Below are 26946 nucleotides of genomic sequence, written 5' to 3' on the forward strand. Positions count from 1 at the left end.
TTTATTTGTCTCTCTCTTCTACCTTTTTCTATCTTTAATTTTTCTTTCGTTCGTTTATACATGATCGATTCTTTTTTCTATCTACCTCCTTTCATTCGTCTTTTCTTTCCTTTCTTTATCGCCCTTTTACTCAGAATTACTTGTAACTCTATTGTCTCTTCAAACAAATTCATTTTTCTCACTGCTTGCTTTCTTCCTTTATTATTTATTCCTCCTTCACTCCTTTTTCGTTGCATCTATCCTTTTTCCCTCTTCCCTCGTTCTTTCATCCCGCCATTCTTCATTCCTTACGCTCGTTCCTTCCTTCTTTTTCTTACTCCTTCGCTCCTCCAACTCTCTTTTCTCCTCTATCTTCCCTTCTTTCTCCACTTTACCCATCTTTCCTTTCTTTCTTAATTAGTTCCTTCTCTCATCTCTCCTCGCTGTCCTTTTCGCAGTTTTTCCCCTGTATCTTCCCTTTCTTTAGCCACCTTTCCCATGTGTCCTTTCTCCCTTCCTTCTCTCATCTCTCCTCGCTTGCCCATTCGCAGTTTTCACTCTTGTATTGGCTTTACCCTCTTTCTCTCTGAATTATTTTTTGGTGGTTCGTGGTTTCCATCACGACTGTTTCTCTTTCCTCATTTCTATTCCTGTTGCTTTTCCGTTTTTGTTTTTTTTCGAGACTTTTATTTACAGAATTTTATGTATTCCTTCCTCGCTTGACTCTTCTCTTCCCTCCTTCGTTTTCCCCCCTCTCTTCGTTCATGTCTTCATTCTCTTTCCTCATCCTCCCTTCCCCCTCCTTTCTTTTGTCTTCCTCCTTGTTTTTTGCTGTTTAATTCCCTCTTCATTCTTTCTCTTCCTCCCCCCCCCCCGATATTTTTCCGTCTCTTTTCATTCTTCCCTTCGTTTCCTTTGCCTTGCTTCCTTCTTCCCCCTCCTCCTTTTGTTCATCCTTTCTGTTTCTTTTATCTACAGTTATCTACAGTTATTGTTTATATATGTTGAGTTCCAAACGTGTGTGTGTGTGTGTGTGTGTGTGTGTGTGTGTGTGTGTGTGTGTGTGTGTGTGTGTGTGTGTGTGTGTGTGTGTGTGTGTGTGTTTTACTCTCTTTCTTTTTCTCAGTTTGTTTTGTGAGTACTAATATTTTCATTCTTTCCTGTTCTTTCATTGACAATCTTTGAGTTGTATTATATGTCTCTGGTGTTTTGTCACAGACTGTGCTTTTGGGGGGTATTATTAGAATAGTGTGTGTGTGTGTTTGTATACCTATCTATCTATCTATCTATCTGTATCTATTTATCTATCTGTCTATATATATATATATAGGTATGTATATCTTTGTTCGCATAATAGCTCCTCAAAGACAAATCCAGTCTGGATCAAAAGTGGCGCATGCAGTGTGTGTTGATCTATGAAAATATTGTTTTGGTGCAAACAGATCAGAGTTTAAAAAAGTCGTGGATCAGTGTTAAAGCCCAAGTTCCGGCGTTATCTCTTAAAGGCCTGATCCAATCTGAGTAGAAATTTGCACATGAACTCTGCATGGGGATTATTAGAACTGATTTGACTTTTCTGAAGATATATTTAAGGTCAAGGTAAAAGGCCACGGTCAAAGTCTGGCCGCAGCGCCGTTGTGCTGTCTGAACAGTCTTAACAGTCTTTTGTTCTCGTATTATTTGCTCGTGCAGTATTTTAAAGTGTTATCTTAAGGTGTACTTTAAATTATACGACTCCTTCATTCATTTCCTTTCTGTTTTCCGAACTTCTTCTCTATTCTTTCCCTCTCCCTCTTTTCTTCTTCCTTCCACCTTCTTGCTTCCATCAGGCTTCCTATTACCTGTCTCTTTCCGTACCTCTTTCTTGCTCTTTTCTTTTTCCCTCGTCCTTTTTCCTTCCTCCCTCCTATTTTCCCATCTGTCCACGTTGTTCAACATACGTACAGTTTCTTCCTGCGTAACATGACGCAAGGCAAATGAAACCAACACAAGCTTATCTTATAGCTTTTGTCAGAGAAACCTGTAAAATAACATCCACTGCTCTCAAACCATAATGCTTTTGTAAGAGAAAATCTTAACCTATTTGCGCCCAGTGTCCTCAATATAGGACAGAAATGGGTATTTCGAAAGTTAACACAGAAGGGAACTCCAGGGTATGGGCCTGAGCTCCGCGATTATGAGCCGACAGGCGGAGAGCAGTACGCCTAGTACCCTTCCAGCACAATCCCTCACACAGGAACCCTGGGAGCTAATGGGTTAAAATAAAAATCCACTGCTTTCAGGCCATAAAGATTTTGTTACAGAAAACCTTGAAATAAACATGCATTGCTCTCGGACCATAAACCTTAGAACACCTGTTTAAATATGACTTACACTCATGAACCCTCCTCGCCCCACGAAATTATCAGCTCGTCCCACCCATTCCTTTACCCTCTATGCTCATTTCTTCACTACACTAAAACTACTACTCCTACAAATCCATATGTCACATGACAATTTTTTCCATTCCGAGTCTCACCGCTTACCTACTGTACCTACGGACAGATCCCATTCATTTTTTTGCCCACTTCTCTCATCTCCATATCCTATTGACGGCTTCTTGGCGGGGCGCAGGTGAACTGGTCGACGAACACAGTTGCATTCTTTGTTATTTTATTCTCTTTTTATATGTATGCTTTATTCTTTTTCCTCAGTGATTCCTTTTCCATGTTCTTGTCGCTGTTCATTTCTATTCTAATCTTGTTTTTCTCTGTTAGTTTTCATATTTTATTTGTCACCTTGCCTCTTTAGGTAGCCCTCTCTTTCTCTATTCTCCTCCTGTCTTTTCGTGTCTCTAGTCTTCCTGTCGTATTATTCCATTCTTGTTTTTTTCTCAAATCCTGCTCACCGTGTCTGTTTTCTCTATGGATTTTCAAATATCCCTTTTCCAATTGTTCATCTATCTCTCTTCCATTTCATATATAAATTCTCTCTCTCTCTCTCTCTCTCTCTCTCTATATATATATATATATATATATATATATATATATATATATATATATATATATATATATATATATATATATATATATATATATTTCAACCTCTCTCTTCTTCATCGCCATTACTCGTCTGCTCCTTAGCCTCCCCCATCCCTGTTTACAGTGTGTTGGCCATAAACTTCACGTGATAAATGACCATATATTTCAGAAACAAGCATTCTCACTAATCAGAAACTTTTGGGAAAATTGAAGATAATGGCTGGCAATAAATACCATCTACCCATCCTACTTCACTTCCTTCAATAAGACAGGCCTCTCCTACAGTGCTTCTTCATCGTAATCGCCATCGCCATTATTATTATTATTATTATTATTATTATTATTATTATTATTATTATCATCATCATCATCGTCGTCATCATTGCCGTTATTTGCATCTCATTATCACCAACTTTACATGCATCAACATAAACTAAAAGATCTACAGGTATTTTACAATCTTTACAGAGGTACCAAACATACTGAACAGCCTGCTCACAAACTGAACAGTTCCACTCTCAGGTAAAGGTGACAAAAGATGAATATTTTCTTCGTGTCTGTTTTGTATGAAGGCTTCATAGTCAAATGCAATGAAGAAAAAGTAACTTCGCATGCCCGTTCAATAGCTTTTAATTGGTACTGGAGAGAAATAGTCCCAGCACTGCAAAATTTTCCCTAAAAGGAAAAATTAAAGGAAATAAAAGTGTTTACCATAAAAGAGTGACGACAGGAGATGTAATCCAAGCATTTAAAGCTTTTCACAGACTCCTTGGCGTCAGATATAAAAATTGATTAGGGATGAATAGTGATACTGCGACTAGGAACAATGGTACGAAACTTAGTAGCATGAGATGCAACTCTATATGTAGTCAAAAATTATTCTCCTATTCGCAGACTGAAATAATGTAAAAATGCTCCAGGCGAGAGTCATTAGCTCATTAGCGCAAAAACTATGGTTACATATGGCTAAACAAACGTGTCATTATTACAGACTAAAACTGAGTGTTGTTTTTCCAGGATGACGTGTACAGTGATGACAGTGGGACGACTACTTAATCATCTCAGCATTCTCCTCTCCTTTCACTGATCCACCTGGTGAAAAGCCTACATCTTTTCTATCCTTAATGACCTAGAGCAGCTTGTACAGCACCCTACACGTATCCCTGACCGTCTTGGAGAGAGCTCCAACATACTTGACCTCTTCCTTACAACTATTCCTTCTGCTTACACTATTAATCTTTTCTTTCCGTTAGGCTCCTCTGCTCTTGTTGTTTTTAATGCATCAAAGACCCAGTATTTACACCTATCAACCGTCAAAATCTTCCGCAGGCGTACCCACTAATGTTTAATAATATCCAGCTCAATCCTGAATCATCCTTGAAAATGCTTGGGGTTTCATTCACTCGGAAATTATCTTGGATAGATCATACTGCATCTCTTGTAAAATCTGTTTCCAAGAGATTAGGTGCCTTCTTTATCCCTGCACAGTTGTTGACTTTATACACAGGTTTTATTCGCCCCTGATTAGAGTACGACTCTCATGTGTGGAAAGGCTACCCACATACAGCTCTTCTCAATAGGGTGGAGTCAAAGGCTTTTCGTCTCATCAACTCTCCTCCTCTTACTGGCTCCCTCCAACCTCTGTCTCTTCGTCCCATTGTTGCCCCTTCATCTCTTTTCTGTCGCAACTTCAGTGGTCACTGCTCCTCTGAAATGTCTACTTGCATCCTTCCTCCTGTACGACGGGTACGTAGCACCCGTCTAGCAACAAACACTCATCCCTTTTCTGTCCGACCAAGAATAACCGTTACTCCCAGCCCTTCATTTACGCAACAGGTCAACTCTGGAACTCTCTCCTTCTGTCTGTATTTCCTACTTCCTATGATCCCCAGTCTTTCAAATGCAGTGTGTCCGGGCATCTCGAAACGAACGGATGTTGAATTTGGCTCTCTTTTGTATTGTTACTGTTTTTTTTTTTTTTCTTGGAAGGAACTCTTTTGCGGGCTCAGGCTTTGGTTCCTTCTTCGTCGCATAAAAAAAAAAAACTAACAGCGTGATGGTTTTCAGATTTGTTGGTTAGAGATTTGCAGTGCATACTTTTACGTCGTCTGCTTTTCTTGTATATATATATATATATATATATATATATATATATATATATATATATATATATATATATATATATATATATATATATATATTGTTACGGAACAGAGAAAGATAACGTACACTTTAAGTGAGAATACTAAGAGTCACTACTGTCCCGTAAAGTTCCAGGTTCAAAACAAAAGAGTTAGGTAAAATTACAAGTTAAAGTTTAATGCTTAAACTAACAACAAAACATTCAGGACTCATAAGGATAATGTAATGGCAAAAAACAGGTTAAATATATGGGTAACTGCAATAGCCTCTATTAACACGAAGTTAGCAAGAGTAAATTTATCTAAGTCAGCCCTGATAAAATGAAAATACACCGGGTAATGCTCAGCTAATGCAAGATAAATTATTACAGATACAAAATATTATCAAAAATGACTGATATAAAACTCTACATTAATCACAAAGACCTCACTAGGCCTAAGAATTAACCTTATGCTACACAGTACAAGAAAAAATGCAATAACACTTATACTCAAATTACACACAGCTGCTAGATATTTGGAGATTTCTTGAGCACTCACAATAATAATATCTGTACAGGGGAGGACAGAGATGTGAACAAAATGAGGAGCAGATCTAAGTGGCAATGATGCAGAGACTGAGCTCATTATATAGGGGCCAGGAGAGCTTGATACAACTTGTAAGAAGGACGCGCAAATGAAGCCATGGGGACAAAAAGCTGAAAATCCCGCTCTGAATAACAGAGAGAACGACTTACTCTACTATAACGGAAGAAGGGGGGGACTGAGGCAGAACACGCTCGTGATCAAACATGCAGCAACTGTGCGTTAAAATTACACAAAGGATGATAAAATCATAGGCTATGTAACACCTCCCCACAAAGAAAAAGAAATTTACAAAGGAAATTTCTTATTACTCTAAAACAATCTGTCTAAAGTCTAGATAAGCAATCTGCAATAACATTTTCTTTCCCCTTGACATGTTGTATGTCTAATGAATACTCCTGAAGTAGACTCTATCTTGTCAATCTCTGATTTTTATCTTTAAACTTACTAAGGAATTTCAGTGGGTTATGATCGGTATAAATGACTATGGGGTCAAAACCAGAACACAAATAAAATGAAAAATGCTGTAAACCCAAAATCAAGGCCAAAAGCTCTTTCTCAATAGTTGAGTAGTTCTTTTGAGGTGGAGTGAACTTCTTACTGTAATAAGATACAGGATGTTCAATACCCTGATCATCCTCTTGCAGCAAAACAGCCCCAGCTCCTGTATCACTTGCATCAACAGCCATCTTAAAAGGCTTAGCAAAATTTGGGGTAGCGAGCACTGGCTGACTTAATAGAATAGCTTTAAGTTTGTTGAAAGAGGATTCACAGTTATCGGTCCAGACAAATTTAACTCCCTTTTTCAGTAGGTCTGTAAGTGGTGATACAAGAATAGAAAAGTTAAGAACAAATCTCCTGTAATAACCTACCATTCCCAAAAATCTTTGTAGCTCTTTCCTACTTTTAGGTCTGGGAAGATCACTTATAACCTGAACCTTAGCTCCTGGTGGTGCAACGTGTCCATCACCAATTACATACCCAAGGTACTGAACTTTAGCTTGACCAAACTCACACTTTGATAAATTAGCTACAAGATTAGCATGAACCAAACGCTCAAGAAATTTACTGACATGGCATAGGTGATCTTTCCAGTTGTCACTGAAGATTAATACATCATCAATATAAACAACACACCCTGCCAAACCCTCTGTTACAACATTCATGAGCTTCTGAAATGTGGCTGGTGCATTCTTCATACCATACGGCATTACAGAACATGCAAAAGCCTTTCCTAGTGTTACAAAATATGAGATCTCCCTAGCACGTTCAGTCATAGGTACTTGCCAGAATCCCTTTAACAAATAACAAATCAAACTTACTTATGTACCTAGCCTTTCCGATCTTGTCTATGCAATCTTCCACACGAGGGAGAGGGTAAGTGTCTGTTTTGGTTATCTGATTAACACGTCTGTAGTCAATGCAAAGCCGCTATGACCCACCTGGCTTAGGGACCAGAGTGACAGGAGAACTCCACTCGCTCTGACAGGGCTCAATCATCTTGTAGCCAAGCTCCTTCTGGATGAGAGGAACTTTCACTGGGTTCACACGGTAAGGAGGCAATTTAATTGGCTTTGCGTCTCCAACATCGAGATCATGCATCAACACAGTGGTTCTTCCTGGAGTAGCACGGAACACTTGCGGGTACTCCTGCAGTAATGCCGAAAACTCCTGCCTTTCCTTGGGAGGTAGATGAGAAAGCTTAGTCTGGAGATCATTCATGATATCAGGATTCTTCCCCAAACTATCACTCAGGCTCCTGCTGCATGGGAGAACTTCACTTGTAGACTCGGGTGGAACAGCTACAGTGCAGACTGGATTATTTTCGTCCCGCCTGTGATGTAACTTTAGCATGTTGATGTGACATAGTTGCTTGCTCTTTCTACGATCTGGTGTGGCGATGACATAGTTGACATCACTGAGTTTCTTCTCCACGAAATAAGGGCCACTAAACTTGGCTTGAAGAGGTTGCCCATGAACTGGTAGCAGAATCAAAACCTGATCTCCTGGCTGAAAGTGGCGTAACCTGGACTTCTTATCATACCAAGTCTTCATCTTCTCCTGAGCAGCTCCTAAATTCTCTCTCGCCAGCTGTAAAGCAGTGGACAGCCGTTCTTTGAACTTCATCACATACTCCAGCAGGTTGACGTCATCTTCCTCCGACAGCCAGCATTCCTTGAGTAACTTAAGGGGTCCTCTTACTTCATGGCCAAACAGTAGTTCAAAAGGTGAGAAGCCCAGTGATTCATTTGGAGATTCTCTTGCAGCAAACACAACGAATGGAAGACCTTTATCCCAGTCTTTCTGATGTTCCAAACAGTATTTCTTGAGCATCGATTTGAGTGTTTGATGATATCTCTCCAACGCTCCTTGGGTCTGGGGATGGTAAGCTGAAGACGTGATCTGGGTGATGCCCAACTCTTTCTGAGACTGCTTGAAAACATTTGACATGAAATTACTTCCCCGGTCTGACTGTACCTCCTTGGGCAGACCAAACTTTGTGAAGAACCCTAGCATTTCCTTAACCACGTTCTTTGCTGAGATGTTTCTAAGTGGAATGGCTTCAGGATAACGAGTAGCCATATCAATCATGGTCAACACATAAGAAAATCCTGAAGAAGTCATATGAAGAGGGCACACAATATCAACCAACACACGGGTTAAAGGCGCATCAAAAAGGAGGAATGGGAACTAGAGGTGCAACCTTTTCAGTCTGATTACACTTCCCCACAACTTGACAGGTGTGACAAGACTTACAATACCAGGAAACATCCCTGAAGATACCTGGCCAGTAGAAGTGTTTCAAAATGCGTGCCACAGTCTTCCTCACTCCAAGGTGTCCTGCCAAACTGGAATCATGAGCCACTCGAATGATATCCTGCCTACAAACACGAGGGATGACAACTTGATGTACAACCTCCCATTCACAGTCGGCTGATGCTGTTGGGGGTCTCCACTTCCTCATAAGTACTCCTGACTTTACATAATAACAAGTAGAAGCACCGGCTGACTCTTCTTCACTGTAAGCAGAGTTAGCTAGACCTTTCAACTCAGGGTCAGCAACCTGCAACTCAACCAACTCTTGACGAGACAAATTATCAACACTACGGGGTACTGCCTCATCTGGTGAGTGGTCCAAATTAGCAAGAAAAGTGTCAGCTAGGATAACATCATCATCATCATTATCCTCTAAATCACCAGTAACTTTAGACTTAGCCCTAGTGACAGCACATGCAGGGAACACATCAGGGACATCACAATCCTGGGACACAGCCACTGGCTCACTAGACAACTGAGGAGCTGGACACACTTGACTTCCAACAATATCATTTCCAAGTAAGAAAGTTACACCTGACATTGGGAGTGTCTCAACCAACCCAACCATAACGGAACCATTAACAAAACCAGACTCTAAATTCACTCTGCACAGGGGGACAGAGAAGTAATTATTCCCGACACCTTGTAAGATTACAGTTTCATCAGAGGAATTAACATTAGAGCCTAGAACACTGGTCAGCATAAGGGATTGGCAAGCACCTGTATCACGATATATTTTAACTGTTTTCCTGTCATTACTGTCCAGAGGACCGACAAAACCATCAGACAGGAAATTACCACATGAACTCTTGAGAGTGTCACCCACGTTACTGCTCAAAAGAGGAGCTCCATCATGAGAATTTAAGTTACCCCTCAAAGCAGGTTCAGTTAACTCAGTTAAAGAATTCTGGGAACTCTCAAGAGTGGACACTAGACCAATTGACTGAATATTTAAAGACTCCTTTTTGTTCACATCACGCTGTCTCCTGAAACATCTCTCCGTAGTATGACCAAGCTTACTACAATAAGTACATTTACTTTTCTGAAATCTAGAGGTGAAGCTGGTATTTACTTCCTGAGAAACATCATCTTTATTCCCTTTCCTGTTACCTGTACTCTGAGTAGAGGCAACGTACTTACTCTCAGCTTTCCCTTTTTCTCTAGAATATCTCTTGTGAGTGAGAACATATTCATCAGCTAAAACTACAGCATCAGACAAATTATCTATTCTTTTCTCATCAAGATATAGGCTTACATCTTTATAAATACACCTCTTGAAGTCCTCCATCAAAATCATCTGCTTAAATTTACCAAAATCAGAATCCACATTCTTAGAATTTAACCACTGCTCTAACAAATCTTTTTTGATTTTTGCATACTCAACATGGGATTGCTTATCTTGCTTGTAAGTTGTCCTAAATTTTACTCTATAGGTTTCAGGAAGAAGCTCATAGGCCTTAAGAATCAAGCTCTTAACTACATCATAATTATCAGATTGATCCTGAGGCAAAGATGCATAAGTTACTTGAGCTTTACCGGTGAGAACAGTTTGAAGGAGTACTGGCCAATTCTGTTTGGGCCAATTAAAACCTGTAGCTACCCTCTCAAACAACTGAAAATACTTTGTTAAATCAGATTCATTAAAAGGAGGGACAAGTTTAACATTTTTAGCCACATCAAAATCATCAGAGCTAGATGATCCAGTTCCACCTTGTTTCATGCGATACTCATGGTCTGCCTGAATCCTAGCAATTTCACATTGTGCCTCAGCCTGTACCTGTGCCTCTTGAATACGAGCATTTGCCTCCTTAACATCAGCCTTCCTTAGCACGTGCTTGAAATTCAGCTTCCTTAGCCTTAGCCTCCTGCAGGGCTAGCTGTAACTTAGCTAATTCAATCTGCGTTTGCTCATTTGGAGGAGTTACATTAAACAAGCTTTCATTAATCATGTCAACAATTTGATCTTTAGAATGATGAGAGTGAACTGCAATTCCCAATTGTTGAGCAACAACCTTAAGTTCATTCTTTGTTCTGTTTTCTACATCCAACACTGTTTGCACATTTGACAAAAAATCTTTGGCTTCATCAAGTTTAGTAATAGTAGACATCATGAATAAGTAACAGTCACAAAATATCAAGCAATATCCTTATGAAAATATCCTGAATATCCTGATAAGAGGTCGCCAAATTTATGTTACGGAACAGAGAAAGATAATGTACACTTTAAGTGAGAATACGAAGAGTCACTACTGTCCCGTAAAGTTCCAGGTTCAAAACAAAAGAGTTAGGTAAAATTACAAGTTAAAGTTTAATGCTTAAACTAACAACAAAACATTCAGGACTCATAAGGATAATGTAATGGCAAAAAACAGGTTAAATATATGGGTAACTGCAATAGCCTCTATTAACACGAAGTTAGCAAGAGTAAATTTATCTAAGTCAGCCCTGATAAAATGAAAATACACCGGGTAATGCTCAGCTAATGCAAGATAAATTATTACAGATACAAAATATTATCAAAAATGACTGATATAAAACTCTACATTAATCACAAAGACCTCACTAGGCCTAAGAATTAACCTTATGCTACACAGTACAAGAAAAAATGCAATAACACTTATACTCAAATTACACACAGCTGCTAGATGTTTGGAGATTTCTTGAGCACTCACAATAATAATATCTGTACAGGGTAGGACAGAGATGTGAACAAAATGAGGAGCAGATCTAAGTGGCAATGATGCAGAGACTGAGCTCATTATATAGGGGCCAGGAGAGCTTGATACAACTTGTAAGAAGGACGCGCAAATGAAGCCATGGGGACAAAAAGCTGAAAATCCCGCTCTGAATAACAGAGAGAACGACTTACTCTACTATAACGGTAGAAGGGGGGGACTGAGGCAGAACACGCTCGTGATCAAACATGCAGCAACTGTGCGTTAAAATTACACAAAGCATGATGAAATCATAGGCTATGTAACAATATATATATATATATATATATATATATATATATATATATATATATATATATATATATAGTAAAATTCTACCATTTTTTAAGCCGCACTTACCGAGGTGTCCAAATACACAGCACGTCCCTAACTGTGTGACTAACTCATTCATTCACTGTTATTGTACGTTTCCGAAGGACGTTATGATGGTGTGCTGAGTGGAGGTATACGTAAATACATACATTAACGCAGTAATTCTGTATTAAGACGTGCTATAGTTAGTTCACCATTTACCGATCCAAAATTTCTTCCTTTTGCAGCTTGCTTCACGTATCCCAGTGCAGAAAAAAAAAAAATGCTACTCTTCTACATCATTTACATATCACTGCTTCGTGACTAGCATCCTAATGTAGTGTTGATTTTATTATCATAACTCACCATTCAAGATAGTGAGTTGGCAGTATTAGGCAAAGTTAGAGTAAAAAGAGTATAGTTGACTAAGGACCAGTGTCTTCCCGGGGTAGTAGTAAATATGACACTGAGGGGCGGGGCAGAGCATTGGGCAGTTAGAGTCTTTTCGTCTTAACGTGGCCCAGAGTCTTTTCCTATTGTAACATATTTCTCATACATCAGTGGCAGAATAAGACAGTGCCGTAGCATTGCATACTCTTCGCAACACCTCTTCATGACTAGCATCGTGTTCCATTATTGCTGCAACAGATCATTCAAGATGGAGAGATAACAATCTCAGGCCAAGTTAGAGTAAAATGGGTATAGCTTTACTGGGACGGTCTGTGAACTAGAAGGGTGTCATGAAGGGTTAAACCAGTAATTCTCTCTCTCTCTCTCTCTCTCTCTCTCTCTCTCTCTGACGTCCTTTGTATTTTTTTCTACCACCTGGTTTTTGTCGGAGGGTGTGGTGGGAGGGGAATAGTCTTTCTCGTTAGTATACTTTCGTCATAGAAGTTGGGCAAACCTTTAGCAGAAATATTCTCCGAACAGAAACTTTCGTTTTAGTCTAGGAGGCCTCATTTATCGATACATCTTGTTTTCCCAAAGGTGAGCACTCCCCCTCCCAGAGAGAGAGAGAGAGAGAGAGAGAGAGAGAGAGAGAGAGAGGGAGAGATTTTTCTCTCAATATTTTTTTTGCAATCGCGAAACAATTTCATTCAGGTTAGAATTACCCCCAGGTAGTGCGGGGATTAACAAGGGAATTGGCCTTATTAGGAACACGCGCCTTACAAACACCAATTCCTATTCACCTTCCCGGCAACAAACTTGAGATTTTTATAATGGAAGGGAACGTAGAGGTGAGGGAAGGCAGGAATGTAATTAGTTTCAAGGTCCAATATTATCCTAAGAGCCAGAAGTAAAGGCTGATTACATTGAGATGCATGATCAGAATGGTTCAGAAAATTAGGGGTCGATGTGTGGAAACTTAGTGAGTGATGCGAAACAAGGGGGAATTCTCTCCAAGGGAACTCTCTCTGTCTCTGTCTGTCTGTCTGTCTGTCTGTCTGTCTCTCTCTCTCTCTCTCTCTCTCTCTCTCTCTCTCTCTCTGCCGCCTCCAATATTCAAGAGAAACTGAGGCGCGGAATCTTCATGGGTGATGCAAAACAAGGATTCATTTCTCCCCAAATGATGCAAAACAAGGATTCATTTCTCCCCAAATGATGCAAAACAAGGATTCATTTCTCCCCAAATGATGCAAAACAAGGATTCATTTCTCCCCAAATGATGCAAAACAAGGATTTATTTCTCCCCAAATGATGCAAAACAAGGATTCATTTCTCCCCAAATGATGCAAAACAAGGATTCATTTCTCCCCAAATGATGCAAAACAAGGATTTATTTCTCCCCAGATCTCCTTCTTTTGTGCTTTCCGTCTATTAACCCGCTCGGGCTTTAAAAGCTCTATTCTATTCCATCCGAAACCAGAGGATCTACTTCAGCTGAAAGTGAATCGAAGGAACCTTGCAGAATTAACATTAAAGTGACGTAACGTGGAGCCTAATCGCAAAAGCTTGAGAAATGAGAGAATGAAGTTATGTCATAAAAGACTTTGTAGAAACTTGTAGAGATGTTTTGTAGATTAGTTATATATATATATTAGACTTGTGGGCGAGCGGTTGTTATACTTGAGTGACTTTGTAAGTAGATAATCTTGGTTCCCTTTTGTCATGCAATGACAGGAGAGGTAAAGATGAGTATGGGACTATTTTTATTAGTCTTGGAAATATTAACAAAGTCTCTCACACACGAGTGAAGTTAAGTAGAGTCCCGCGAACTTCCTTCTGTCTGTCTGTCTGTCTCTCTCTCTCTCTCTCTCTCTCATGTTGCTAAGCTCGTTCTCCCTATTACCTGCCGGTTCTATGGCTACCCTCCTTCTGCCCTCTGCTTCCTAAATTCTGGTGTAGCAGGGGTCGTGTCACGTGTGTTACACTGTTGTTGGAAAGTTCTAGAAGCCTGTGTGTAAGTACGTGTGTATGTGTGTGTATGGTCACGAGGCGCTGTTGTGTGCCTATTAAGCATTCCTTGAGTTAAGAGTGTGTAAGCATGTTTAGCATTGCTCGATTCTCGCACACAATACCTTCTCATCATCTGACTTCCTGCTTCTATCTGTCTATCTATCTATTTATCTATTTATTTATTATGATTTGTAATTATAATATGGAGTCCTGACAGTTATGGTCTACAGTAATTCACTAGATGCCCATTTAGCCTTGCCTTTTTAAAAAAAAACTTTATGTTTCTGTATGTTGCTCATTGCGTCTACGGTGATGGTGGTGTTGGAGGTGGTGGTGCGGTGGTGGTAGTGGAGGTGATGATGATGATGGCGATGACAGTATTGAATATCACATTCATGATGATGATGATGACGGCAGTTATCATTTTTGTTAACGATAGCGTTAATTGTGATGGTTCTGGTGGTGGTAATTATGTGGATAACTGAGAATGAATAATGTATGGCTCATTTTAATCGGTTCTTTGTTGATAGTTCCTCTTACTTAGGGATTATCATATATCTGTTTCTGGAACCAGTCCACCCTATAGCCTATATAATAAACGGGCGCACTGAGAGAGTGGAAAATTCTCTCCCACCATCTGGTCTAAGTGTCGAATATTTGACTTTGCCCTGTGCCCTTGACCTCTGACCGATTGCTCTTAAAGTCAAAATTCTTTATTCTTGCCTATTCCTTCACCCATCCACTAAGTTTTGTTCAGATCAGATCAAAATTGTTTGAGCTGACTTTGCACACTTACCTTTATCTTTGACCTTTCTCCCTGACCATACCCTTTATCTTTATCCTTGCCTTAATCTGAGTACTTCTGCAAGTTTTGGTAAAATTCGGATGACAACGATTAAATCCATTGCCATGTTACCTGGATAACTGACATATAGTTCTGAAAAATAATTGGTCAGCCCACAGGGTGATAATCATTACGTTCACCAAGGTTGATGCAAATAGAATCAAAACTGCTTAAGTTAGTTTGTTCATGTTGGTACACACCAGTCGAATTTTGACCTTGGCCTTTGTATAAATGTTATCATGACAATGTTTTCATTCTTGCCTCACCCCTAACACTTTCATCAAGTCTGGTTTAGATGAGATCAAAACTGTTTGAGTTGATATTCTCCAGTGACCGTGGCCTTTGGCCCTTTCCAGTAACCTTGATCGTTGATTAATTGTCCTCAGAATGGAATCCCCTTATCCCTGCTTTATTCTGACCTACCTTTCTACTATCATTTATCTAAACCGGACAAAATCTATTTAAGTTGACCTTCACATGTGACCTTAACTTTGACCTATTGATCTGGAAAGGAATAAGTCAACCTTTTGGGTGATCCAAAACACATCCACCAAGCATTGCCCATATCAGATCAAAACTGTTGCTATTTGATTCAGACTGAAATACATCGGTCAAATTTGACCTTGTCCTGTGAGCTTTACCTTTGGATGCTATAACTCAATAGTGAGTACTTTCGTTCTTGTCTTACTCTCAGCCCTTCCCCGGTGTTTAAGTTGTATGAGAACTGTGTACATCCAGTTTGTTATAACATCAGACTTTGGCTTAAAAGAGTTTCATCGTTGAGTTACTGTGGAATAAATATATATATATATATATATATATATATATATATATATATATATATATATATATATATACACACACTGTATATGGCTAGTGAGGGAGTGATCGCCCTCTACCTACACAGATCAAAAGCCCTCGGAAGCAGGGGGGTGGTTGCTTTCTCAGGCAGAGGAACTCCTTGAGAGTGAAATGGCTGGGAAGCATGCCGGCACGTGACTGGCTACAGCATAGCTGGGTCTTTCGGGTGTGGGCAATCAGGCAAGTTAGCTGCTTACTGCGACTGCAACACAATGGCGAGGTGTTCAGGAAGTTAGCCAAAGAAACCTTGATGGACTCTGAAAGAACAATAATGGCCCCCAGTCCCATGCAGCCCTTAAATGGGCAGGGGGTGCTAAGAATCTCACGGTTGCCTCAGTTACAATCTAATTCCTATGTTAATGCAAAAAATACAATTAAAATTGGTAACTGGAATGTGAGAACGCTAAATCATGACGGTAAAATCGATGAGTTAGTGAAGGTTTTTCAAAATTACGGACTTGATATTTGTGCTCTGACAGAAACTAGATTAACTGGAGTCGATAAGTTGGATTTGGAGGATGGTATACGTTTATTGATATCTGGCCGACAGGACGGAATGCATTATCAGGGAGTAGGATTGTTGCTGGGTTGTAAGGCAAATAAGGCTTTATGTGAGTGGGATCCTATAGATGAGCGATTGTTATACGCACGGTTTAAATCAAATCATGGCAACATCAGTCTGTTTGTGTGTTATGCACCTACTAATGATGCACTCGATGAAAGGAAAGACACATTTTATGAAAAGTTGCAAGAAGGAGTAGGAAGGGTACCTAGAAATGATGTTTTGATTTGCGTTGGAGACTTTAATGCAGTAATGGGCTGTTCAAATGAGGGATTTGAGGCATGTATGGGTAAGATGGGAGTTGGTAGTAGGATGAGTGAAAACGGAGTGAGGTTTGGAAGCTTCTGTCTAGCAAATGACTTAGTCATCGGGGGCACACTCTTTCAGCATTGCAATATACACAAGACAACTTGGGTGTCGCCATGTGGAAAATATAAAAATCAGATTGATCACATCGCTATCAGTAGGAGGCATAGAAGTTCTCTGCTAGATGTTCATGTTAAACGGGGAGCCGGATATTGGTAGTGACCATCAACTCAGCATTGCAAAAATAAGGTTTAAACTTAAAAATCAGAAGAAGGAAAAATCTGGTGTTGGTAGATACGATATTGTTAAGCTTAGAAGGGAAGGAGAAGAAAAGGAGGAATTCAGATTAGAATGCAGAAATAGGTTTTTGGAGTTGGAAACGTTGGAAGAGGGGGAGAGAAGTGTAGATGAGATGTGGGAGGATGTGAACAAAGTTTTGCATGAGACTGCTGAATGTACGATTAGAAGGAGACATAGATTCAGGAGAAAGAAATGGATATCAGAGGAAACGTGGGATATGATAAAAAAGAGAGGTGAGGCTAAATTGAGGAGTGAGATGCAATGCGTTGATGAACGAGAGATTGAATTAGCAAGAGCTGCGTACTGGAGTTTGAATTCAGAAGTAAGGTTAGCTAGGAGAGATAAAAGAAGATGTGTGGATGAAAAGGTTGCAGAGACTGAAATCTTAATAAACAAAAATGATGGACAGAGTCAAAGAATAGCATATGAATCGATTAGAGAACTGAGTGGTAATGCAGGTAAACGCAAGGAAATACCAGTTAGAGACAGGGAAGGAAATTTATTGACCAAAGATGGAGATATTAAAAATAGATGGAAAGAGCATTTTGAGACAGTTCTTAATAGACCAATACCACCAGAAGAGGATATACCGTCTGCTCAGGAAGATTTAAATATAGAAACTGGAGAGTTGAGGCTTGCAGAAGTGGAGAAAGCAGTAAAACAGTTAAAGAATAATAAGGCACCAGGGGAGGATGGTTTATTTCCGGAAATGTTTAAAGTGGAAGGGGATAGATTAATAATGATCTTGACCAAGCTATTCAATAAGATATGGGTGACGGGGTTACTACCATCAGTTTGGAAGAATGGTGTAATTGTTAAAGTTCCGAAGAAGGGAGACCTGAGTGAATGTGATAATTGGAGGGGAATCTCTTTGTCACCGATAGCTTTGAAAGTTTTCAGTAGAGTGTTGTTAAATAGGTTGCAGCCGGTGGTTGAGGGTATTCTGAGGGATGAATAGGCTGGTTTTAGAAAGGGACGTGGTTGCAATGATCAGATCTTTATAGTCAGGCATTTGATGCAGCAAGTTAATGAAATGAGAGTACCGTTAAGTCTTTGTTTTGTTGATTTTGAAAAGGCTTTTGATAGTGTTTCGAGAGAGACTATGGGGAAGATCATGAGACATTATGGAATACCAGAGAAGTTTGTGAGGGTCATTATGAACATGCATGAGGACACATTTTGTAAAGTGATGGTTGATGGTTGTCTGAGTGATTCGTTTGAAGTCAAGTCCGGAGTAATTCAAGGTGGTGTTCTATCGCCTTTACTATTTATATTGGTCATTGATTACACTATGAAACGCGTTGGAACAGAAACCGGTGCAGGTATACTTTGGGGAGAGAACAGGAAACTTTTGGATTTAGATTATGCAGATGATATAGTTTTGATTTGTGATGGGCCAGAAGAGATGCAGAGAGTGTTGGACTGTTTTTTGAGTGAAGGTCGCAAGGTGGGTTTGGTTATTAATTGTGGAAAAACTGAAATAATCAATATGAATATGGAAAATGCGCAGGAATGTGTAATTGGAGGTATGGTTGTAAAGCAAGTTGATAGGTTTAAATATTTAGGTACTTATTTAGCCAAGGATGGTTCTTTGAACTTTGAATTCGAGGAAAGGTTAAAGAAGGCTAATCAGGCAATGGGAATGCTTAAAAATATTGGGAATAATAAAAATTTTTCTGTGCATACAAAAATCAAACTTTATAAGGTAATGGTTAGGAGTATCTTAATTTATGGACACGAGTCTTGGTACAGCACAGTGACTCTGGAAAATAAATTCTTGGTGTTTGAAAATAAAGCACTTAGAAGAATATTAGGAGTTAAGTGGTGGGAAAGGATACCAAATAGTAGAATTAGAGAAATAACGGGAGTGCAGCCGATCGATGAATATGTTAGATTCTCACGATGGAAGTGGCTAGGACATGTGTTTAGGAGACAGGGAATAGTACGAGGTACACCAGGGTGGGTGGCACTTGGTAGGAGAGGTAGAGGAAGGCCAAAAGAGACGTGGGTGAGGACAATGAGACGGGAAGCTGGAGATGAGTGTTGGGGAGATCTTGAGGAGTTAGCACAAGATAGGATGTGGTGGTGTGAGTTCATCGAGGCCCTATGCATCCCCGAGGGTGCCACAGGAAATGATTGATTGATTGATTGATATATATATACTATTATAATTTGTATTCCCTCATCCCTTCCACCAAGTTTGATTACATCGGATGAAAACTATTGGAGTTGTTTTGCTAAAACACACACACACACACACACACACACACACACACACACACACACACACACACACACACACACACACACACACACACTGAACAAAGTACAGTATATCACACCCGTTCTTGCTTCGCATGCTCCGGTGTAATAATAGAAAAAAGTTTACAATGTAATAATAATAATGTTAGTGGCCATCCCTTACGGGATTAAGGCGTCTGGCAATAGACAGATAGATAGCAATAATAATGATGATGATGTGGTAGTGGTAGATAATGCACTTAATATTTTTGGTCCTTTTCTTTCCTCTTTTATTTAACCCCCCAATTGAATTTTTTTTTTTTTTTTTTTTTTTGGGGGGGGGGCGGCTGTTACTTGACAATTTTTTTTACCTTATGAGAAAACCTGAAGTACTGGGCAAGGAAATGAAGACCTTATGGTTCAGAAGTCTCGCTCAGTATAATTGTCTAGTAGTAGTTAAACAATACGTAAATACTCTTTTTACTTCTCTCTGTCTCTGTCCGTCTGTCTGTCTGTCTGTCTGTTTGTCTGTCTGTCTGTTTGTCTGTCTGTCTGTCTCTGTCTGTCTGTCTGTCTGTCTCTGTCTGTCTGTCTGTCTGTCTCTGTCTGTCTGTCTGTCTGTCTCTGTCTGTCTGTCTGTCTGTCTCTCTCTGTCTGTCTGTCTGTCTGTCTGTCTCTCTCTCTCTCTCTCTCTCTCTCAAGTCTCCCCTTTAATTTATCTTCACCCTCTCTTCTCTCAGTTTCCCCTCCTCTCCCCTTTCTCTCACTCCTCTCCCCTTTCTCTCACTCCTCTCTTTTCCCTCTTTCTCACATTCCCTCTCTCCTCCAGTCTCCCCTCTGGTTTATCCTCACCCTCTCTTTTCCTCACTATTTCCCCCTAACAATGATATTAATGGTTGCGACAATAAATATCCTGTGCCAACAAAGCCCCTCTCCCTGTATCAGTTCTGCATCCCTCGTCCGTCTCGCTTTGTTGATGTGTCCCCAGTGCATCCTGTCACAATCTCTCTCTCTCTCTCTCTCTCTCTCTCTCTCTCTCTCTCTCTCTCTCTCCATGCATTAGAATTTCTTATACATGCGATTTTTTTTATGAATACCACATTTTTTTCCCTCTTCTTACGATACTATTTTTCCTTAGTGTATTTTATTTACTGCCTGCTTCTATTTCGATTTGTTATTTTCATATTGCCCCTTTTCCTCTTATATCTCTCCTTGCAATGGAGTTCCACAAATTAAAGATTTGTTTAAAGAATAATACTTTTTCTCTGAAGACATTTTTCTTCATAAGTGCATTTCAAATTTTTGCCTACGTCCATTTTGGTTTATTGATATGTACCCCGTTCACCGAATCACATCAGAATTTCTTATATTTTCGATTTTTTTTTGAAGAACACTTTTTTGGCAATATTTTCTCTACTTTCTGCATTTCATTTAATATCGTCTGTCTCGCTTTGTTGACATGTCCCCAGTGAACCTTGACACATTCCCTCTCTCCTTGTAATATATAAATATATATATATATATATATATATATATATATATATATATATATATATATATATTACTATTTTGTAAAGAATATTTTCTCTGTCGATATACTTCTTACTTTTTGCATATCATGAAATTTTTTCATCCTTGTCTATTTCGATATGTAGATACGTCCATAGTTCCCCTTGTCACATTCCCTTTCTCCTTCCAAGAGAAATACATTAATTAATTTTTGAAGAACAATACTTCTCTGACTAGATTTATCGTACTTTCTGCATTTAATTTTTTCCCCTCGTCTGTCTCGTTTTGTTGATACGCCCCCTGCGCCCTTTGTCACATTTCTTTTCTCCTTGTAATGGAATATCTTATATTTCAGACTTTTTCAATAATTGGCCACCTCATGCTGCCCTTACTGTTAGTCTCATTTTCTTGCTTGGCTTCTTTCTTTGGGTCATTCCTTCTTGTATAATTGTGGAAGACACTTCTGTCCTTCAGAATTAACAAATTCCAACAAAAATTGAACACAATGATCAGCCTATGACCTAGTTGTGTCTGCAAGGTTTTGGTTGTGAGGCAACTACTCGTTGCCCAGTAATGGCTGAAAAAAAAAATCTTTTTTCGTAATTTTCACTTTTTGAGCTGTTGAAGAATTGCTAAAGTTGTGTTATTCGAGAGAAATGAAGTCACTGAGTGCACAGTGAGGCTGGATGATGGGGAAATGGAAAATGTGAGTGCATTTAAGTACTTGGGTACTATGATGAGTAAGAATGGAAGTTTAGAGGATGAACTGCTTGAGAGGGTACAACAGGGAAGAAAGGTTGTTGGTTGTTTGAAAGCAGTGTTAAGAAGTAGGGAAGTAAGCAGGAAGTAAAAAAGTCACTGCATGATAGTTTTGTGATACCAACTCTATCAAATGGAAGCGAAGCTTGGACCTTATTGGAAGGGTAAACGTCAAGAATGAGAGCAGTGGAAATGACTTATTTGAGAGGCGCTTGTGAAGTTACATGGAGAGACAGACTGACAAATGAGGAAGTGATGGAGCGTTGTGGTGAAGTTGTGGACGCGATAGAAAGCGTTAGGTGATTTGGCCATGAGGAGGGGATAGATAGGGAGAGCCTAACGAGAGTGCATGTGAGTAAGGTGGAGAGGAGGAGAGAGTCTGGCTATAGATAGATAGACTCTCATAACTAACATCAGTCTCTCGCAGTTATCAGTCTCTCTCAGTGTCCTGTAAATATCATGTTGCTCCAATATAAAATCAGTCTCTCAAAAGTAACGCCAAGCTCGAAGGCAACACCAGACCCAAAAGTAACATCATTCTTCCAAGTAACATCAATCTCACAAGTAATATCAGTCTCACATGTAACATCATTCAAGTTACATCAGTCTTGCAAGGAACATCAGTCCCGCAGGTAACATCAGTCTCCCAAGTATCATGATTCTTTCACAAGTAACATCAGTTTCGCAAGTAACATCAGTTTCACATGTAACATCAATCTCGGACGTATATCAGTCTCGCAAGTAACATCAGTCTCACAAGTAACATCAGTCTCCCAGGTATCATGAGTCTCTCACAAGTAACATCAGTTTTGCAGACAAATCAGTCGCGCAAGCAACATTAAACTCGAAATGAACATCATTCTTGTTGGAAGTTTGCTCTCATTCAGCCAGTCCCAAAGAAGGGTGACCATTCCCAACCCTCTATCTATCGTCCAGTTGCTTTAACATCCTGTGTCTCAAAAGTTTTCGAGTCTATTCTTAACAGAAAAGTTTTTAAAGCATCTTTCCTATCACAACCTTCTTTCTGATCGTCAGTATGAGTTCCGTCAGGGACGCTCCACTGGCGATCTTCTCACCTACCTTTCAGACTCCTGGTCATCCTCTTTTTGGGACTTTGGCGAAAGCTTTGCCATTGCACTTGGCATCTCAAATGATTTCGATCGAGTCTGGCATAAATCTTTAATTTCCAAACTGCCCTCTTACGGTTGCTATCCTTGTATCTATGCCTTCATCTACATCTTTCTTTCTGGTCGATCTATAGCTACCCGGTACTGTTGTAGATGGTCATCGTTCTTCTCCTAGATCTATCAACAGTGGTGTTCCTCAGGGCCCTGTCCTATGTTCTCCTTCTTTTATTCATCAATTATCTTCTAAGCTGTACATCTAACCCTATCCACTCGTATGCTGATCATTCCACCCTTCACCTTTCCATTCGGTTTCCACATCGTCCATCTCAGCAGCTACTTCAACAAACAAGGAATAAGGCTATGGCACACCTAATGTCTGACTTGGCTCGTACTTCTGACTGGGGTAAAAATAATCTTGTTTTTTTTAATGCATCAAAGATTCAGTTTCTACACATACCAACTGACAAAATCTTCCACAGGAGTACCCACTAATGTTTAATAATATCCAGCTCAATCCTGCATCATCCTTGAACATGCTTGGGGTTTCATTCACCCAGGACTTATCTTGGAAAGATCATATTACATCTCTTGTAAAATCTGCTTGCAGGAGATTAGGCGTGCTAAGCCGACTCCGTGCCTTCTTTACCCCTGTACAATTGTTGTCTTTACACACGGGTTTTATTCGCCCCTGTTTGGAGTACAACTCTCATGTGTGGGGAGACTCCCCATATACAACTCTTCTCATTAGGGTAGAGTCAAAGGCTTTTCGTCTCATCAACTCTCCTCCTCTTACTGACTTCCTTCAACCTCTGTCTCTTCGCCGCACTGTTGCCTCTTTATCTCTTTTCTATCGCTACTTCAATGGTCACTGCTCTGAACTGTCTGTTTGCATCCCTACACCTCTACACCCGTCTAGCAACAAACTCTTATCCCTTTTCTGTCCAGCTCTCTAATGCAAGAGTTAACCGTTACTCCCACTCCTTCATTTATGCAACAGGTCATCTCTGGAACTGTCTCCCTCTGTCAGTATTTCCTACTTTCTATGATCTCCAGTCTTTCAAACGCAGTGTGTCCAGGCATCTCGAAATGAATAAATCTTGTATTTGGCTCTCTTTTGTATTGTTTTTTTTTTTTTCTTGTAAGGCACTGGGCTCAGCCTTTGGTTCCTTCTTCCTCGCATAAAAAGTAACATCAGTTTCGTAACATCAATTTCGTAAGTAACATCACTCTCGCAAGTTGCACCAGTCCTGCAAATAAGTCTCGCAAGTAACATCAGTCTCGTAGTAACATCAGTCTCGTAAGTAACATCAGTTTGCAAGTAACACCAGTCTTGCAAGTAACACCAGTCTTGCAAGTAACTCCAGTCTTACAAAGTAACATCACTCTAGCAAGTAACATCAGTTTCGCAAGCAATAACAGACTCGAAAGTAACAACAATCTCGCAAGTAACATCAATCTCACAAGTAACATCAGTCTCACAAGTAACATCAGTCTCGAGTAACATCAATCTTGCAAATAACATCAGCCACTCAAGTAACAGACTCGCAAGTAATTTCAATCTCTCAAGGGAGAACAGGGTTGCAAGGAACATCAATCTCAAGTAACATCAGTCTTGGAAGTAACATCAATCTCGCAAGTAACATTGTCTCGCAAAAAACATCAGCCTTGCAAGCAACACCAGCCTCACAAGTAACATCAGTCTCAAGTAACATCAGCCTCGCAACTAACATCGTCTCGCAGGTAGCATCAGCCTCGCAAGCAACACCAGCCTCACAGGTAACGTCAATCTCAAGTAACATCAGTCTCACGAGTAACATCACTCTCACAAGCTACCTCAGTCTCAAGTAACATCAGCCACGCAAGAAACATCAGGTTCGCAAGTAGCATCGGTCTTTCCCAAACATCATCCATTTCTCAACCACAACATCAACTATGCAACTCACTCAGATTAAATGTTTCTCATCTAAATCTCTAACAAATCAGCAATTCAGGTGAGTGTTTGGGTTTCTACGTGAGTGCCAAGGAAAATAAGTGAACCAGCAACTTGCAATGTGTCTGGTGCAAATGAAGCCACTCGGCAACTTGGGTATGTGTGTGTGTCTCTCTCTCCCTTGCAAACTGGTGACTAATCTCAGACGCAAAGTTTAAATTGCAGGTTCAGTGCAGAACTCTCTCTCTCTCTCTCTCTCTCTCTCTCTCTCTCTCTCTCTCACACACACACACACACACACACACACACACACACACACACACACACACACACACAAACACACACAGCACGCTAACTTATGATCCTTTTCGTCATACAACTATGAGAATGCCTCACTTTTATAGCTTCTTGAATCTTGTTTTAAAACTGCAATTTTTCTCAACGTTCGAGTAAGCAAATGCTCTGGCTGAAGCTATTAAAACTAGTTTCCAATAATCTTTTTGCTGCGATAATGATTGTGTGTGTGTGTGTGTGTGTGTGTGTGTGTGTGTGTGTGTGTGTGTGTGTTATCCTCCTAGGCTATTTGCTGGGTTTTAATGAAGCTTCCCATGTGAGTTCATCGAGTTACTGGGAAGGTCTTTCACTAGTCAGCATACAGTTCTCCGACCATGATTTTTAACTGGGTCAGCCCCCCCTCACCAAATCAAAAATACTCAGATTGTGAAAGTGAGGCAGATATGACTTTGATATCTTAGTACACATTATACAATGGACTCTCGTTATGCGACAGTTGGGGATAGTGACCCTCACAATGACCTGGGTGGGTCAGCCCCCTCCCAAAAATAAAACCGATCAGAAATAAGGGAAAGCGAGTACGTAGATTTCAGCGAAATCAGCATACATATCGTGGGGCTGGATATGGTTTCAATGTTCTATATTTTTTAAAAACAGTGGAAGAAACCGTAGATCAACTTTATTTATTAAGCTCTAATATCAATATACTTTTTACCTCAGTAACATGAGACAAGGAGACCGAGGTTTAATGGAAGAAAAAAATATCTTGCTTAAGAAAAGTTTATAAGAAACTGTGAAAATCGATGAAAACAGAACTCCATAATACTACGCCACATTAACTCAGAGGCCTAAAGGAATAGCCTCACCGTATAAATTTAATTGCAAAATATCGTTTAAGGCATACTACAATACCCTTTTTACACTAATTTGGCCTATAACTGTCATCTCTTCATCTTGAATTCTAAGATGCAAGAATAGACAAGCGTCAGAAAATTATGCTAGTCATGAGGAAGTGCTATGGCAAGGATATAGTCTTAGCATTATCTTTTTCTGAGCTATGTGAAATAACTTACAAAAAGACGAAAATCTTGGCCAAGTTAAGGTGAAAAGAGTATTGCATTCACTGTTGCCAGATACAGGACTGAGCAGCTCTAGGCCCGGATTTAGACACACGATCACTTCTCTCTTGTAACTAGGATTCTTTTTCCATGACAAGCAAGGATAGGAGAGTCCAGGAACTTTCATATTTCTTGTTCTTCCGATCATATAAAAAAAAAAAAATCTAGAAAGGAAAATTATCTAAAAACTATATTTGTTCCGGAAGAAAGGACAGGAGGGGGAAATGCAAAATCTACACATGTCTCCTGTTGCTCCATACACTTTTCTTTCATGGACTGTACACTCCTTTTTTCACACACCGTAGCATTTGGATAAACAATTGTTAAACAAAATGGCGATAGAGAAGCAAGAGGAGGAAGGGTTAGGGTACACATCTACATACCATTTTACACAAAGGTCGTGGCTGTTTTCCTTGTTGTTGGTCGTATTGTCGTCTCCGTCCTCGTCGTCGTTGTTATTTTTGTTGTTATTATTGTTGTTATAGATTTTGCAGTTGTTATTGTGGTATCACGCTTATCTGGACGTGAAGCAGGTGGACTACAGGCGGAATCTGCCTCTTTTTTGAAGTCCATCCTCTTCCTTTTTGTGGAGAGTGAGGGACATAGTGATCATCAAGGCAGACAATTCTTCAAAGTCTAGGTCTTATACAGCAGTGCGACCTACAGCCGACAGTGTTATACCCAGCTCCCCAGTTGCACTGGTGACTGAACAGGTAGGACGAGATGTTAGGAGAAGCTTCAACCATCCCTCAAACAATACAGCAGCTCCCACCTAAAGCCTCAGTGGATTACACCCAGTTGACGAAATACATATAAGAGTCAAAAGAGAGACATGCATAGGCCTATATGTAGAGATGCAGCTGCTGTTTTTAAGCCTCACACACACATACACACACATGCAGAAACAAACAATTCCCACCGTCACTAACTCAAGAGTTGCCACTGATCGCCAGCTAGTTCAATATGGAAGTCGGGCTACTCATGCAGAGACCACAGAAGTCGAATATCTTTAAAAATCTCTCCCGTGATAGTTGTTGATATACTGTACGTAAGCTCTTCATGATATTATTCTTTAGTTGTTATACTGATTTCCTAGATATGCTTTAATGCGATAAATGCAGGAAAACGTT

Source organism: Coenobita brevimanus, chromosome 2, assembly GCF_032717465.1.
Source record: "Coenobita brevimanus isolate Jiangsu-jjx chromosome 2, ASM3271746v2, whole genome shotgun sequence".
Classification (NCBI taxonomy): Eukaryota; Metazoa; Arthropoda; class Malacostraca; order Decapoda; family Coenobitidae; genus Coenobita; species Coenobita brevimanus.